Source organism: Anarrhichthys ocellatus, unplaced genomic scaffold, assembly GCF_004355925.1.
Source record: "Anarrhichthys ocellatus isolate YVR2014 unplaced genomic scaffold, GSC_Weel_1.0 scaffold295, whole genome shotgun sequence".
In the NCBI taxonomy this organism is placed as follows: Eukaryota; Metazoa; Chordata; class Actinopteri; order Perciformes; family Anarhichadidae; genus Anarrhichthys; species Anarrhichthys ocellatus.
The window spans coordinates 2134-19100 of NW_022280311.1; the positions used below are offsets into that span (position 1 = coordinate 2134).

At 39.8% G+C, this 16967-nt stretch overlaps 1 long non-coding RNA gene across 2 annotated transcripts in view; it reads right to left on the reverse strand.

The window, feature by feature from the left end:
- Positions 1–2516: 2516 nt before the first annotated feature.
- The window catches only part of LOC116401252 (uncharacterized), a 68245-nt gene continuing 53794 nt past the window's right edge, over positions 2517–16967 (reverse strand). For both annotated transcript variants that reach the window (XR_004213985.1, XR_004213984.1), the window contains 2 exons: positions 8445–8587; positions 2517–4268 (listed from right to left, as the gene is read on the reverse strand). This is a non-coding gene — a long non-coding RNA (uncharacterized LOC116401252). The remainder of the gene's footprint in view (positions 4269–8444; positions 8588–16967) is intronic.

The window sequence follows — 16967 nt, forward strand, 5'->3', positions numbered from 1 at the left end:
GGAATTTGGCCTGTGTCACCTCATATTTATACCCCAGTGAAACAGGAAGTCATGGTTGACCACTTAAGAGTTCCAAATCAAACAGGTGAATTTAAAAATGTAAAATATGACTGGAATTACACTTCAGTTAGATTTTAATCATGAGATTTTCTAGAGGTGCCAATAATTGTGGCACACATGTTTTGGAGAAAAATATTTATTTAATTTAATTTTTTTTTTTCTTTGAATAATTTTACTTCAATGAAAAGGTAAGATTTTTGTGAATATTTTGAGTGAAAGACCAAGAGGATAAACAGCAAAGAATTTTTTTCACAGCCTGTTTTGCTCAAATTCTCTAAGGGTGCCAATGATTCTGGAGGGCACTGCATGTGTGTGTGTGTGTGTGTGTGTGTGTGTGTAGGATAATTGGATGGGGATTTAAGCAAATAATAGAAAATATTGTGTGCCAAAAACAACAATTACAAATAACAATTCACCTTAAGGTCCTCCAATTAACAGGCAACAATCTTGAAACATTTAAGAATTCTACTAAAAATTATGACTTCCATCATATCTAAGCTGGACAAGCTTTCAGCAGATGTTTGATTTTCATAAAAGGCCAATGTTGCTGCATCACCATACCCCTCTTATCATAATGTTGATGGACCAAATATGACTCAAAGATACAGAAAGACTGCAATGAACTGCTGATGAAAGCAGTAATGACAGAATTCAACAAAAATCGAGAAAGAGAAATTATGGAAAACATCTTTTCAACATTACCGCAGTGAAACCAGCAGAACATTTCACCACCACCCACAACTACAGCATCAACTTCTTGTCTCCAGATGTGTACTGTCATCACAAAGTGACAGAACCACTTCTGGGTCATCAAGACTTGCAAATTGTACATTTTCATCTACAGTTATTTCAGGAGACACTGGAATATAACAGCAAAATGCAGCATGGAGTTTTTCCAAAAACAAATGCAACTCAATCTTGACTAATGCTCACAGACACATGAGAAAAGTTACAGCAGTATTATGTAAACGTACGAACAAATATGTGTTGTTAAAAGGTCTGTGCAGTGGGGATAAGGGGATAAAATACACCTCAAACTGTGTTATTATTGAATTCGAGGATTTAACATGAAACAGAGCTGTGCTTAGGTTCTTTGACACAAGCTTTACTGATGGAATGTAAGAGAAAGACACATTTTCCATAAACTATTAAAATATATATTCACATACCTGCAAACTCATGACATGTGAAAAAGGTGACAAGCCCCAAACCCTGTCGGGGGGGGCTTTAAAATATGAGCTTTAAAATGTAGCATTCTGGTGTACTCTGAGAATAAAATTAAGTGATAAGACAATATTTACTTTACGCAAATAACTAATTTATTATTCAGTGTTTAATCAGTATTTCAGCTCTAGTTGAACAGCTTTTTTTTTTTTTAAATCAATATTATTATTATTATCCTTTATTTAGACAAAATCAATTGAGACCGAGGTCTCATTTTCATATAAAAACAAAGACAGCAAGAGTAGAGAGAACCATCGCCTGTACAAAATAAAGTGATTCGTTTTCATTGAACCCTGTTACTGTATGGTTTCATATTAACTTCCACTGTTACTGTACAGCTGGTAGAATTGTGGCCTATCTTCTATTTGCAATTAATATGCATTCAATCCAGTTATTTAAATGAAAATGATAATCTACTCTGGCTGAGGTAGTTTATCAAGAGTAAAATAATAGCTGTGATCTATACACACCTCTGCATTAGCAACCTGCTGAAATGAAGGTACAGGCTCCTTAAACCTCTCATTACTTCAGGGTTCTTGAGAGCAACGTGGGACTGTTGGGACTGTTAGTATACTGGCTGTGGTCATCACAGTGAACAGTGTGATGAGAGGGCATGTGAGCCCTTGTTGCTGTAGTTCATCTCCTTGGAGCAGAGGCTGCATTTAGCATGCCCTGCCTTATCACTGTATTTAAAACACTGTGACAGCAGGAAGCTGTACTCACGTCTGTTTAGACCTCCACCTTTATCCAGACCCAGCTCCACTCACAGTTTCAAGTTATTATGACCACAAAATCGCCTCATTCTACTTTGAGTTAAAAAAAAACAACCTGCAATCAGATGCGCCGGTGTTCTGGTTTAAAGTTAATGAGTGACCGCGTGAACTGAACCGCAACACGGGGGCTTCATGTTTCATCACGTTACGTTTTTTCCTCCTAAATCGTGATAATGACGAACGTTAACGGTCGACAAAGTTTCGCATGCAGTGGACGTTAACTTAACCCAGCAAGTATGAACGGTAACGGAACATAACGTAACTTAAACTTTAACGGAGGGAAAGACGCTGTAGACATCTTAACGCTGATTGGCCAAGACTCGTCACATCAAAGATGTTCTATTGCGAAGATCACGACATCACCTTTTCTCCTCGTCTCACTCCAATCTGAGAAACGCTGGCTGGCCAGTTGACCCCCCCCCAAACAAAAAACTCTACGGATCTACACGATTCACATGGATGACATATTTTTGATTCAAAACGGTGAATTTCACCGAAAAGTGACAAGTTTGCAGGTATGTATTCAGTTGAACAGGATTGAACTTCCTTTTTGACTTTTTACTAGATAAAAGGACTTCATAAAAGAAAGGATTTATTAAACCACAGTTTGAAGGAACTTTGTCTGTCCTTTAGCAACTCAGACTGTTTGAAAAATGCTTCAAATGCAGCTCTCAATGAAGAGAATCAAAAGACTTTAACTTTAATACTCTTCATATGCAGGATGCATATATCCAACCTGCAAGTACAGCACACTACCATGTGAGATATTACAGCGCCACATGTTTTTGTTGAAAATCTCTATCACAGTCTCTTAGCGCTGTATATTAAGAATCAGTAACCTGCCCCGTCTGACAGTAACTCGCAGGTAAACTAAGCCACTCCGATGTCCAACCCGTTTCTCCCTAGAGACTTTAAGCCTCTGAACTAAACTGCCCCGGTACCTGTTGGCTGGAGCCATCCTGGTGAAGAGGTGTGTTGCAGAATTTGATCTTGATTACTGCTTTCATTTGTGGACGAAGCAGCAGCCCTACACTCCTGATGTCCCGTCGCTCTCACTGAACACACTCAGCGTTTCAGACTCCCTCTGCCGGAGCAGCAGGGCTAATCTTTCCAGGTGATGCGGCTCAGGCACTTTCCACTTATTGCATTAGAGGGGAGGAATGCTTTAACCTCCTTTGTTCGGGCTGTCGCTCATACAGACTAGGTGTGATACATTTGGATTTGTCTGTTTATGTGAATGGCAGTGCTACTTGAAGGATTTGCTGTACAACTTGACTTTGAAGCTGGCCTGTACCTGACCCCAGCACATTCTCCTCACAAGTCATTTTCAGGTCTGTTCTCAGATTTCACTCCAGTCTAACCAGATCAAAATGAAATAAGGGCTTCATGCAGATGAATCACTGATGAACTCTATTCATTCTAGGAAGCATACATGGCAGCTCAAATGTCTGCACTGGCTCCTTTTTATTTCAATCCTGTTTTCTTCACTAAAATGAAACGTATTGTCAACTTTTCTACAGATGTTTCTCACTTTCTGATCTTCTGAACGGCACACAGAGTTACAGAAAACATAAGAAATACATACAGCAGCAAGTACTTCAACGTATTGACTTAACAGGGGCTCTCAAGTAATCAGTAACTTACCACAACAAACAATGCACAAAGTGCAAGGTGAAGATTTCTTCTAAAATATAGATCTGTAGTTTGAGACGCCACTACTGCTTCATTGCTTGACAAGCTGCACTCTGAAAACAGATCTGCCTGTTTTGAGCGGTTTGCATGTAAGATTCCCAACGACAGCAAACCTAACTTGCACAGAATCTTTTGAATATCCATATGAAAAAAATATCCTCTACTTCTTCAAAGCAAATAGGAGCAAAGATGAACTCTCATCTTACCGAGACTGCTCACCAACACACAGTAGAAGTTCAGCTCATGTCACTGCGGTGTTCCACCATGCCATGAGTGATGATGAGGTGAAATCAAAAAATAAGACCACAGAATGAAATGGATGCTGGTAATGAGAAACACATTTGGTGACCTGGTGTAAAAGAATGTAAATGACCCCACAAAGCTAAATGGAGACACACACACACACTCTGTACACACAGAAGGAAAGCATGGCTTCCAGAGAGAACTCACCTCCGACATCTTGGCACCGATCTCTCTCTTCTCCATCCCGCTGGGTTGTGAGCTGCTCTGCTCCCTCTGCTGGAGACATCAAACAGGTGCATAGGTAACTCTACACCACCACTGTCCAACTGAAACACACTGACCAGAGGAACAACCAATAGATCAGGTAAACAATGGACCAGTCTTCAGGGAAGGAGTATTTATAGCCTGAATGCATTGTGATAGGCCTAATTCACTGTATGAGAGACTGTATTTAACCCTGAATATGAGTTGGGACATGAAGAGAGCTACCTACCTTACATTTACAAATGCAAAGAAAAACACTGTATAATATAGTCTAATATGTCAAATGCTCTGACTGCATATGGTAAATAAATCTAATGTACAGTGGGTACGGAAAGTATTCAGACCCCTTTAAATTTTTCACTCTGTTTCATTGCAGCCATTTGCTAAAATCAAAAAAGTTCATTTTATTTGTCATTAATGTACACTCAGCACCCCATCTTGACAGAAAAAAACAGAAATGTAGAAATTTTTGCAAATTTATGAAAAAAGAAAAACTGAAATATCACATGGTCATAAGTATTCAGACCCTTTGCTGTGACACTCATATTTAACTCACATGCTGTCCATTTCTTCTGATCCTCCTTGAGATGGTTCTACTCCTTCATTGGAGTCCAGCTGTCTTTAATTAAACTGATTGGATTTGATTAGGAAAGGCACACACCTGTCTATATAAGACCTTACAGCTCACAGTGCATGTCAGAGCAAATGAGAATCATGAGGTCGACGGAACTGCATTAATGAGAAATGAAATGAACTTTTTTGATTTTAGCAAATGGCTGCAATGAAACAAAGAGTGAAAAATTTAAAGGGGTCTGAGTACTTTCCGTACCCACTGTATATGAAAAAAAATGTACATCACATTTACTTCAAATGCAAAACAAAAGGAGCATGTAGTTGTAAGGGTCATGCAAGATTTGGCAGTGAGAGGTAGATGGAGTCATTATTGGCTGCTTGGTCTGTCTCCTGCTCTGGTAAGTCTTTAATTAGAAGCTTGGATAGCGTAAGCCTACATGTGCCCGTGGCAACCAGAAATAAATCCCTAGCACACGATGACACACTACAAACCCTTAGTACACGCAGGCTTCTTCTGTTTATAGCAGCAAGCTTTAAACCCAAAGCTATAGAAGCCTCTGACTTCAAATACCACTGTTTTCTTTATTTATTCAATTTAACAAATACAAAATGTATATTAAGATGACAAATAACTCAGCCCTGCTCAATCCTAGGAGTGAAATAATAACATTGACATCAATGTAGGGCTGGGCGGTATACCGGTTCAACCAGTTTGTGACACATAAACAATTTGTAACACTAATAATTGTACATTTATAAAATTTCCCCGCCAAACTGCATGCTGCGTATAGCTCGCTAACAACAGTCTGCTAACAGCTGGGAGAGGCTCTTTCACGCCAGTAACGTTACATTAAAGAACAGAAATGAGCAATGCAGGATGAACACAGACTGAACAACAAAAGGTATTTTGGTCAGAAACATATGCAATGCTGATTACCGTAATATGTGTGGTATTTGTTATAAATGTACGTTGGTACATAGAGGGTGATAAGAAGCTGTACATGGAGGGACTGAGGACCCAGGGGAATGTAGGTGAAGGAAACAGGAAGTAACAGAACGGAAGACATGCCACACAAACAGCTGTTTACCGCTCGCTGGCCGGTTGACCGGCAGGTTCTTTTCGGCGTTAATTAATTAATGCTTTAACGCGGAAAAAAAAATACCGTGATATACTGTGAAACCGCCAGAATCTTACAAAATACCGTGATATGCATTTTTGGTCATACCGCCCAGCCCTACATCAATGTAGTTTATACTGTATAATGTGCGTTAGCCATTCAACTCTTCATGCAGCATGTTATTACAGATAAACCTGCACGATCTGCTGGTAAGATAAGTCCACCAAACTAGTCAGAATAGAATATCAAATATACAACTTAACATTACATTAAACAACATTTAAATGCAAAATACCTCATGGATTGCTCACTCAATAATTCAAGTTTTTATTGTCTTTTGGACATTGTATACTTCTGGAGAGATGTCAGGAAATGATGGGAAGAGATGAATTAAGGTCCAAAGCAGGATTTGAATCTGAGATGTTGCGGTTTAGGGTTGGCATCTCAACCCCTAAAACCATAAACTGAAGACTGGGCTACTGTGTCTGCCACCATGTGGCCGTTAGGAGGTGTAATGATGTCCACAAACATTCACCCCAGATGATGCAGTGCCTCTCTTATTCAAAAGTACAACTACGAAAAAATAATCATCTCTTCTTTTTTCATAAAGCAACTAATTATGTTTATGTAGCATTGCATACGCCAAGAGTCAAAACTACTTACTGAGAAGTTATTGAATATGTTGCATGTCAAGTCTTGAAAATAATATTTATATTTTGCTTTATTGAACTACACTCTTGATTATTTTGGTGCTTACAGTCTGCATATAACATGTATCTATTAGTTGTTTATATATCTGACTAACCCATGTGGACCCTGTTAATTCATTTGGATGGGGCCACCTGCCATCTCATTATTTGACAGGATGTTTGCGTAATCTTCAGAGGGCTGATTGTGGTTACAGAGCAGGGAATAGAACAGCAGTGGACTGGTGACCTCATGGTGGGGTCATCAGCCTCTGAGAACTCTTCTAATCCCCTTCACTTGTCCCTATCCTGGTACTACTGAATGACCTCATCAAAGTGGCTCAGCAGCTCCTGCTGTTACAGAGGGGCTATTTTGAAAGACCCTGTAACCATGATCTGTTTACGTCACAATAACCAATTCTTTACTGTTGTTGCAGAAAAATGGAAGGTATGACATATGACTGTTGACAAATAGAATTACTAGTGGATTACCAAGCTGGTTGGTCCCATTCCAGGTCAAACATGCTGTTAGTCACACGTCTGGTGTGTTACTAACTTAGTTAGTATTGATAGTATTGGTTTACTATCACTCAACCATATCTACCTGTTCTTGCATTTTATTTTTGCTGTCTAAATGTATAATTATGAAGGACTGACACCAAAGCTTGACTTGCTGATGATTGAGATTCAGAAGAATGAGGTTGGTGTAAAATGCTGTTCCATTGTTGTAGTGCTGATCTGTTAGGCTGTCTGTCACCCACAAGACCAAAACCAGTAGAGCGTTCGCTATCTATATGAAATCAATCTAGTCATTTAAGAATAAGAGGCATTAAGAACCACATTTTAGAGACCACTCATTTTTTCTTGGTAATTCTTGGAGGCAAAGCTACATTTTGATTCATCTTTCATGCTTTTTCAGCCCTCAACCACTCAGCAGCCTCTATTCATTCTCCTTAATTAGAATGTCACAGTGTGAGCATACATCAACTCTCTCTCTCTCTCTCTCTCTCTCTCTCTCTCTCTCTTAATTTGGACACATTTCTAACAAAGAGCACCTTTGTTCTTTTAAAATGTAAATAGATTCAGCTGATGTACAGAACCTGTACAGTTAGTCACAGTTCTCCGTCTGTGCCTGTACAGTGTAAATCATTTGCAATGTGTGAAATGCTGAAGTCTTCTCTTGTATACTATTTCAATTTCAGCAGCATAATCGCGCTCTACAGATAAATCAGATAATCTAAGCTCCAAAAACATGGGATGCTACATTTCCCATAATGCAACTCAATAGTGTCTTTCATTAGACCCTCCCTGTGTACCCTTCTTTCCCACTCCGCACCTGTAGTATGTAACTTATGAGAATCTGAACTCTGAACTGAAAGTAATGAGGAGTTACAGTCATTTCAAAATAATCAGTTTTACTCATTAATATTCAAATGGGCATCTTTATGTATAGCTTCATGACTGATGAGCCTATGATTTAAATTGCTTTACTCAAGCCACTTCTGACAGAACACTGAATGTCAAGCATCACATTATGCTGTTAGCCTTACAGAGAAGCACAAACAGCACTTCTCCCTCCAGTGACATGGCGATCTATTTAAAGGCTTTGGACCTCATATCCAGCATGTCTGCTGATTCATGCTTTGCTGCTGTTATTGCTGATGCTGTCTGCAAGAAATGTCTACACCTCAGCCCCGAACCTGCTTTACTGCAGCATATTTTGTATGGCTTCAGCAGGCAAACTACTTATAGAGAGTATTCTTCAGTCCAGGTATGTAAGGATTACCTCTGATACACTGTCAGGGACTCACCTCCTCCACTGGACAGGCAAGCTCAGAGTTTTGTAAAGAAACACTCTTCTCCCACTTGTCCGCCATGTGGTTGACCTCCTCCAGCTTTTGCTCACAGCTCTTCTGTGTGTTTAGCAGCGTCACTTCATAGAACTCCTGGATATCTGTGGAAACAGAGATATTATATGACTCAGGAGTTGGTTAACTTCTCCAAAACCAACACAGCAAACTAAAATGAACTCATTTGATGTGGAGACAGTTTAACCTGAGTCAGTGCTACAACAATTGTACTATACATACAAATAATCAAACTGAACATCTCACAGTTCAATATCAATAAGGATAGGTTCTGTATATAAAATTCACCTACCATAACAAAATGTGCATATTCAAATTTCCTTGCGAGAACAATACTTGTGAAAGCAGCCGTGGTTCTTACGCACATGGGCAGGTGGCACCCTGCCATCGGTGTATGAATGGGTGTTGTTCAGAGATTGTAGAAAAATATGAAAGCATAAAAGTATAACCATTACAACAACTTGTTTACACTTTTTATAACTTTTTACACTTTTTATAACTTTTTATGTAAAAAAAAGGCTTATATAATTAATCTTGTTCAAACAGGATCAAACCGGTTAAACATCCTGTTGTTGATCCAGAAACAGGAGGACTCATGTGTGAGTGACGCATGAACCTGAGGGAGGTACCAGCCTCAGACCAGCATAAAAAGCAGCTGCAAAACTGAGAGAACGGAGGCTTCACCCTTAGGGGTGACTGGAAGACCCTCAGAAGGAGAGCTGCTTTTTCCCAGTTTATAGACTGGACTACTCTTCTTTTCTAGAAGACCCTGTGAGACATTTCTGCTATCAGAAGACAGCTTACAGTGACTAATATCTTTTGCACCACATAGACTTTCCTTGAGTTGAAATTGTTTTATGTAAGTGTTTTGAGAAAACTTTAATAAAAACACAGCCTTACCATTCGTAAATGACTGGGACTCAAACTGAAGACTGGTTTTTAGATAAAGTTACCCCTCTTCCCCTGTCCTGGAAACATGCGATACATATGTGACGAGCGACTCTACCAGAGGAGCTTAAGGTAAGTTCCCTGGGTGAAGACTTGGCAGTGTTAGTCAAAAATGGTGAGAAAAGTAAAATAGGCAGTAGTAAGGTACAGACGCTCTACGTAACTACTCATACGGGGTGTTAGGGTTACATCCTACTGAGAGGGCCTAGGGCGTAGCCATACAAGACTCTCAGAAAGACAATAATTCCTAAATCCTAACGATTCAGCTACGGGGTGAGATAAAAGGCCGAAGGTACACTTTTGACTCATACAGAGGGACAGTCCCTGAGGTCGGACTTCTGACGGAGTTACCACCGTGTTAGGTGCGAGCCTGCCCCGCTTTCCCCGGGGAAGAAACCCAACCGCAATAGGGGCCGAACAATCGAGAGCAACTGCATTTGTTAAAAGAATTTAGTAAAATCAACAAATAAAAAGAAAACAGAATTGTATATTGTATATAAATGTAAGTTATGGTGCTGATTGCTGCAAGACCACCCCGTTAATACAGGAGCATGCTGGCAATCTATTTTGACAGCAGTGAAAATTTTGTTTTTGAAAAGCTAAATGCCAACAAATATAGATTGAAGCAGAATATTACATGTCCTTTGAATTTTAGAAATGATTACAGCTATTGCATGTCTTTATGGTGTGGGGGAGCACTCCACAAAGTTAGGAGTCACCAGTGAATGAACCCAGAATCTTGCTGTGAGGCAGCAGACTTGGGTTAAATATTAGGGGGGGGGGGAAATCACCAGACGTCCCGCGATACGATATCATCATGATACTTAGGTCACGATACTGCGATATTATCACGATACTGCGATATTCTGAGTATTGCGATAACATATATTGTGATTTATTACTCTTTTCAACTTCAAATTATGTCCCCAATGGAAAACTGTGTCAAGATGTTTTATCTAATAATATGATAAAGTTTTCAGTCTGTTCATCTCTCTTCAATCATTTTTATTGCAGTAAAATAGGATTGTCAAGCAGACAGACTGACCAACAATGTCATAAATGTTGCATGCACCTGACAAACTGAACTGTTTGTATTACTACATAGTCCAACTTAACTAAATGCAAACATGTCGATAACTTATATCAGTACGATATATGAGTTATATAACTCAGTATAACTTGCGATGCGTGGACGTCAAGGGCAGAGAGCCAGTTATGCGCCGCACTGTCCCCATGAGCCTGGCTACTGTTGGCAGATTTAACCCCGTTGTGAGGCCAGATTGAGCGGGTGAGTGAAACACTTCACATGCAGGAATCTCGCTAACTGAACGGCAACGCCCACGTTAGAAGCGTTGTTACAACCACCAGGTTTTTGTCGGAAATCCCCCATTCTTGTGCTGCATTTAGCAGGAGGTCTGTAATGTTTGCCCCGGTGTGACTTACGTGTACTGCTCTAGTTTGGAAAACGAGAGACAGCAGTCACCAGTCCCCTGAGATATTGTGTTGTTATAGTCACATAGGAATCCACTGCGCTTGACGTCCACGCATCGCAAGTTAATGCAACTCTTTCTGCTGTACTCAAAGACTCCACAACTTTAAGCTTCACATCTCTGTAGAGCTTGGGCACGGCTGTGTAGGTGAAAAAATGCCGCAACGGTGTCATATCCATGTGTCATATTCATGTCCTTCTTCCCTTCCTTGTTAAAAAATTCAAAATAAGTCTAGACGTCTGATTTAAACGCGGATGGTGCATTTCTGATTTCTTTCTCCGATGTCTACATCTTTGTTTTGATCAACTTCCTACCAATCACGCTGACCCGGCACCTCTGCTGACCTCACCAGAAAACAACTCAGCACCATCTAGTGGACTGAAAAAGCAATTGATTTGATTTTTCTAGTACATTTTGTTTTTATAGTTTATATACTAAAAGATCGATACTTAGCGTCCGTGTATTGATACAATATCGCCACGCAAAATATCGCGATACTATGCTGTATCGATTTTTTCCCCCACCCCTATTAAATATAAAGGACTAAGGCCATGTCCACACTACTCCGTTACTCCTTAACAGCATTCCAACAATTATGAGGTTTTCCAGATGGTGAGGCAGACTTTAATGCACTAATAACACTGTGTACAGAACAAGCTGATAACCAGCAATTTTAATAATAAAACAATAAAGTCTGTAAATGGCTGCAGACAAATGCCCAAAAATCTTACCATGTACACTGTACAGAGTTTCAGAATGACATTCCTACTGTACACAATTATGTACCCCCCCTCCCCCCCAGCTTCCCTGCTACAGAAGATCAACACGATGGGGCAAGTCAAAAGTCATAAAAGAAAAAGCACAAGTACCACATGCAACAAATGTACCAAACATTTTGGACAGAGATATAAAATGTACATATATATTTCGTTCAGCCAAGTGACCACATGGGTGCTTTGGCTGAATGTCAGCATGATTCCCTGCTGTATCAGCCTCACTGCAGCAGAATCTTCTGGGGCGTGGACTCAACCTTTATTGGTGCATCATTATCGTTATCTACCACAAAGTATCTGCATTGCATGACTCAAGTGAGCTCTTTTGTTTGGCATGCAATTCAAGTTCCGATTGTTCTTGAATACAGGGTCATGTTTCTGTCCCAATCATATCACACAAATAATAGCATGAATTGTGTTTGCAGAAAATAAATGTATCTACATCTACAATATATATTGATGAGGCTTTTCGTAAAATAAACAAACAAACAAAAAGACGATCAGAGTTCTTTTTGTAATTCAAATGAAAACAGGCTATTATAGATGCAAATGAAAACAGCTAAATGTATGCAAATCCCCAAAGGCTCTTGAATGGTTGGTGTACAGCGGGGTGAGTATCTGTGGAAGACTCTGTGGTACAAAAACAGTTCTCATTTAAATATTATGACCGAATAAATTTATGCAGTAGAATTATCCTTAAACGTTGCTATACAGCACATGACATCCAATGTACGGATAAATAACGTCTGACTTTTGATCTATTATAGCAAATTAAAATTAAAATAGTTTACGAAAGAAAAGATCCAACCAGACATCCATCTGCAGCGCTCACCTCTATGTCCACATGACAAGCAGTGACAGTTGGTCTCAAATACTATTCTCTCTACACTGCATTCCACTCTAAACCATCAACTGGGACCATCAATAGCTAGGCATAAAGAGAGAGGGAAGAATGAGTGACCGTAGTTTTAGTGTCAGAAATTTACAGAGGCAGAAAGTAACTCACAGTGCAGTAAAACCTCCCTGCTCTCTCCGGTCATGTTGCAGCATGCTATCCTGTGAAACAGTGAGAGGACCAGATGCCTGGTGGCAAGCAAACAGTGAGCCTAATCCTCAGACATAGAGGCCGCCTGTTCCCCTCAATGCAGACAATGACCTTCCACCCTGCATAGCTGATTTCTAATTCAGCCCTCCTCTGTGCTTAACACAACCAGTAGTCCTGTCCAACTCTCCTTTAATGAACAAAACTCCAATTCTCCACTCTAAAGTGTTCCAACAACTCTCCAACCTGGCCTCCCGTTCTCCACCCTCTTCCCTCTGATATCTTCAAAGCCTGCTTCTCACACCAGTGTAGTGTTTTCATCATGCTTTGTACAAGTGAAGCGTCAGGTAATGAGAACTTGACACATAGATAGTGAGCAGCTCTGGAACGGTCCATTCACTCTTTGTGCCGCTGAGCTGCTTTTAAGTAGGCAGCCGGCACAGTATTTAAGGCACATAGCCTACATGTCAAGGGCGTCATGAGCCCTGCAGAGGAAAATGTAGTACTATATGTGTGTCTCCACTGGCAAGGGGCATTATATGTTTAAGCCTCAGTGAGATAGTAAACTGTTCACATTTAGAGCCAATCTCCTGGAATGAGTTGTAACCAACATAAAATGGCTGCAACAAAAAAATATTATTGTTATTATCAATTAATTTTGAACTGTTTCATTATTTTGTGTGAAGCACCTACCACTAGTTCCCAACGTCCAGGGTGATTCCGTCCAATAGCTTATAGATATTACGTTTAAAATGACGTAAAGCAGAGAAAAGCAGCAAATGCACTCATTGTGAAGCTTGAACCAGCAAATCACTGGAATGTTTAAACAAGCTCCATTTCATATTACTTTGGACTAATCAGTGAAGGAATTTGCCACTTTCCATTAACATTGACAGCAACATCAACCTAATGTTTAATATGATTTTAATTAAAACTACATTTCCTTTTTCTGTGAGTTGCAATTTGTAGTGCACTTTAGTTTTATATGTCCTACTGTCCTTACCTGTCATCAGCATTAGATTTAAGATACAAGACTGTTAAAGTGTTCACATTATAATCCTTAAAAGTGAAACATTAGTAGATTCCAGCTTTGTCAGTTACAGACTTGCATGAGGCAACGTCCTCAAAACTCCTGCTTCATGGATCAACTGAGGCTACAGTCTACTTTAACAGATTTGGCCAGTATGTAAAATGTGGGTCAAAAAAGAATGTTACATAACAGGATAACGTGCATGCTAAAATTTGTAATCATGTAATTATACTTTAACAGTGGACGTATCTGTTAAGCCTTGGCATTAACTGTTAATCCACAGGCTCTATCAGAAAATACAATGACAAAATCACAATCTGGTGAGTATATTTGGTAGCGGGGCCAGATAGCATGAATGCTCTTCAGCACACACATGCAATACTGGCCAGCAGCAGAGTATGCTACTGTGTCCGGTCTGCATCATTAGGGCCCGAGCACCTTTGTTATTGGAACCAAAGATATAATAATCAGTGAGGTTTACACAGACTATACACCTTACTGTACAGTTGATTCAGACCAAGATGTCCCAGTAAAATGCAACTAATCAGCTGTTTTTGATTCATATTACATTTGCTTAACCCTTTAATTAGATAAGATGTAGATGAGTCTGTCCATTATTGTAATAGTTCAGTATTGTATGAAAGATAACAGGTATGTTTATGCATGGCAGTGGCACTAATAGGCCATCACTCATTTTTTGTTTCCACATTTATATTTAAAATGAAAACATCAATTTGAATATCTTGTATGCATGATTATCATGCTATTGACAGACAATGTTGATGTTGGCATTGGTATCAGCTGACAAGGTGTGTTTATGAATGTCAGTGGCACAGCCTCCCTGCTCACTGTGCCTTGCACATGTTTAAAATGAAAACATGAATATATGAACCTGTGTATTACTTGAATAGCTTAGTATTGAATGCACAATAAAGAGGTATTCATAGTACTAGACCCATTTAATATAAAACACAATTTTATACAATATAGTATATAGTCGGGGGTCCCTGCTCCATCGCTCTAATAGTTTGGGGGTCCTTGCCCTGAAAAACATTGAAGACCCCCTGCTGTAGACTATAAAGCTGTTTAAATGGGATTCAGAGGTAAAGCTCACTGTAGTGCAACATATTAGAATGTTCACATGCATGGTTTCTGTCACGGATTCCCCTTCATATTAGTTGTTTTCATCCTGCCTGCCTCTTTAATAGGTCTTTAATCTCCTGTCATTTCAGATCCTGCCATTCACACCCGATCACCTCTCATTCCCCTCACCTGGTCCTCCACACCCATCTCACCTGCAGCCCATCCCCTCATTGGTCCCTCACTATTTAGGTCCCCTCACTTGCACTTGCTCCCTGCCAGATTGTCTTGTGTGTCTCAGCCAAGCTCTCCAGCGTTATATATATATCGTATTGTTCTCTCGACCTTGGATTTTTGCCTGCCCCTTAATGGATTTGTTTGCCTTTTGGACTGACCTCCCGGTGTTGACCCTGCATTGACCAAGTAAAGAAATCTATACCTGATTCGGTCTCTGAGTCGTGCTCTTGGGTTCCCGTACCTGTAATCCTTACAGTTTCAATGGAAAGCAAATTTTCATTGCTGCCATTATCATTTGAAGGTACTATATTTTCTCCCGTCGCATCACTTTTTTTGGCTTTCAAGTACTTGACAGTGACTGTTTGCATGCTGCTCTTGGATCTGAGGAGATTTGCATCCTCTTCAACACATTTTTTATGCAACTTTACTGGTAGCTTCCTTTTAAGAAGTACAACATTCAACTCACACAAAGCGTTTTTACAGTGAAAACGCATGGACACTGTCACAATGCTGATCTGCTTACATAACTGGTGGGTGGAGTGGGCTGGGACTCACAGTGATGGCTCCTGTGTAGCCGTGCTTCTTTGGGGAGCGATTATTGTTGGAATGCTGTCAGCTCATGTCTGCTATATCTCTTCATATTTCTAATCTTTAAACTTTTTGAATTATTAAGCTTTTTGCAACTTTTTTTTGAATGGGATGTCTATGGAGAATATTTTCAAATCCTCTTAAACTTCTTCAACTTTCAAATCCTTCTACTTCCTCATACTTTCAGCTACAGACACCATTTCAACTTTCAAATGTTGAGAAAACCCTGAACTATTGCCGCATAATTCAGCTTTCTGATATCTTTTAAACTTTTTGAACTGCAGCAATTTAACTTTTATGATTTTTTCAGCCCTTTTCTGACTTTATAATGGGTGTGTATTGCGCAGCTTAGAGTGTGTGACGTCACCACGAGAGTGAAGAGCAGCTTGAGATTCTTGTGAAAAAAAGATTTGTGTTTTGCCACTGTGTCCACAATCTTCACTCTTCATGCATAATTTCTGGATGTAGAAGTATCTAATCTTGTCCTTGTTGTAGACAAATGACTGTGGAATCCCACAGATTTACACATTTGGCACAGAAGCCTGTTATTGAGAGAAAAACCAACTTTCTGCTCCGTAGAGACCAATGTTAAATTTTGCTTCAAAGACATCTTCCACGGAACACGGTACCCCATTTCTAGATCGCCAGTTCAGCCACATTTTTTACACTACAGACACAATTTTTACAGGATCTGTTCTTCAACTCATCCTTCCTCTCATTTGTTAATATCGGAGCAATAGGAGCTACGGTTATGGGAGTTTTGTGGATTTGTTTGAGAGGTTTCTCTGTTTTATCTCCATTAAAAGGCTGCAACGACACAGGTGTTTCTGATTGAGGTAATTAGTGATGTTGATAAACACACAGACTCACAGACAGAAACGTGATGCAGCTCAGCCAATCAAATATGGGTATTCTGACAAGCTTCCTGATTTGAGTGACATTAACACACACCGCGACACAAGACAGAGAGACGAGGAAAGACATGGCAGAGCAGGACAATAGTTATGTACGCTGTAAAAGATAAAACATAGGACAATCTCCAAATGAGAAAGATTGCCAGAGATCAGAGTCTCTCTCTCTCTCTTTCTCTGTCTGTGTCTTTCACACTCATTCTCTCTCTCTCACTCACTCATCCCCTCTCTCTGTCTGTGTCTCTCTCTCATACAGTCATTCAGGTCTTAGCGATTTTAAGAGGACTCCCCCCCCTGCCCACACACACACCCCATTTTAAAGTAAAGGCCCCCACAAAATTAATTCCAACTGAAATGCTTGTGATGA